Source organism: Triticum dicoccoides, unplaced genomic scaffold, assembly GCF_002162155.2.
Source record: "Triticum dicoccoides isolate Atlit2015 ecotype Zavitan unplaced genomic scaffold, WEW_v2.0 scaffold99482, whole genome shotgun sequence".
Classification (NCBI taxonomy): domain Eukaryota; kingdom Viridiplantae; phylum Streptophyta; class Magnoliopsida; order Poales; family Poaceae; genus Triticum; species Triticum dicoccoides.
The window spans coordinates 1-1,374 of record NW_021316163.1 but is presented as its reverse complement, the minus strand read 5'-3'; the positions used below and the strand labels follow the sequence as shown (position 1 = coordinate 1,374).

Below are 1,374 nucleotides of genomic sequence, written 5' to 3'. Positions count from 1 at the left end.
ATTCACGGGTCCAGCGTCGGCGTTGTGGCGCGGCAAGCGTGCACTGGTGCGGTTGAGAGGGATGGGTGGAAACCGCGTTAAACTCGTCTCCGTAGTTGAGAGGGAGCGGCCAAAGCAATGTACAATCGTCTTTGTAGTGGAGCTGGGAGGGGCAAGGATAAGGGACGAAGACCGGGGTAACATGTCGGATGCGATCATACCAGCACTAAAGCACCGGATCCCATCAGAACTCCGAAGTTAAGCGTGCTTGGGCGAGAGTAGTACTAGGATGGGTGACCTCCTGGGAAGTCCTCGTGTTGCATTCCCTTTTTAATTTTTTTCGCGCCGCTTGCAAAACAAAACGCACGTGTAAGTAATATATTTACCGTGTTTTATTATTTTGCACGAGTGCGGTATGTCATAGCTGGGTGCTCACGATTCACGGGTCCAGCGTCGGCGTTGTGGCGCGGCAAGCGTGCACTGGTGCGGTTGAGAGGGAGGGGTGGAAACCGCGTTAAACTCGTCTCCGTAGTTGAGAGGGAGCGGCCAAAGCAATGTACAATCGTCTTTGTAGTGGAGCTGGGAGGGGCAAGGATAAGGGACGAAGACCGGGGTAACATGTCGGATGCGATCATACCAGCACTAAAGCACCGGATCCCATCAGAACTCCGAAGTTAAGCGTGCTTGGGCGAGAGTAGTACTAGGATGGGTGACCTCCTGGCAAGTCCTCGTGTTGCATTCCCTTTTTAATTTTTTTCGTGCCGCTTGCAAAACAAAACGCACGTGTAAGTAATATATTTACCGTGTTTTATTATTTTGCACGAGTGCGGTAAGTCATAGCTGGGTGCTCACGATTCACGGGTCCAGCGTCGGCGTTGTGGCGCGGCAAGCGTGCACTGGTGCGGTTGAGAGGGAGGGGTGGAAACCGCGTTAAACTCGTCTCCGTAGTTGAGAGGGAGCGGCCAAAGCAATGTACAATCGTCTTTGTAGTGGAGCTGGGAGGGGCAAGGATAAGGGACGAAGACCGGGGTAACATGTCGGATGTGATCATACCAGCACTAAAGCACTGGATCCCATCAGAACTCCGAAGTTAAGCGTGCTTGGGCGAGAGTAGTACTAGGATGGGTGACCTCCTGGGAAGTCCTCGTGTTGCATTCCCTTTTTAATTTTTTTCGCGCCGCTTGCAAAACAAAACGCACGTGTAAGTAATATATTTACCGTGTTTTATTATTTTGCACGAGTGCGGTAAGTCATAGCTGGGTGCTCACGATTCACGGGTCCAGCGTCGGCGTTGTGGCGCGGCAAGCGTGCACTGGTGCGGTTGAGAGGGAGGGGTGGAAACCGCGTTAAACTCGTCTCCGTAGTTGAGAGGGAGCGGCCAAAGCAATGTACAAT

General features: G+C 52.5%; 3 non-coding genes across 3 annotated transcripts; all 3 read left to right on the top strand.

Annotated features, from left to right (window-relative positions):
* Positions 1 to 186: 186 nt before the first annotated feature.
* LOC119348648 lies at positions 187 to 305 on the top strand. The gene has a single exon (XR_005169061.1). It is a non-coding gene; the product is annotated as a 5S ribosomal RNA (ribosomal RNA).
* Positions 306 to 602: 297 nt separating this feature from the next.
* Positions 603 to 721, top strand: LOC119348650. The gene has a single exon (XR_005169063.1). It is a non-coding gene; the product is annotated as a 5S ribosomal RNA (ribosomal RNA).
* A 297-nt stretch (positions 722 to 1,018) lies between these two features.
* LOC119348649 lies at positions 1,019 to 1,137 on the top strand. Its single transcript, XR_005169062.1, has one exon. It is a non-coding gene; the product is annotated as a 5S ribosomal RNA (ribosomal RNA).
* Positions 1,138 to 1,374: the final 237 nt, after the last annotated feature.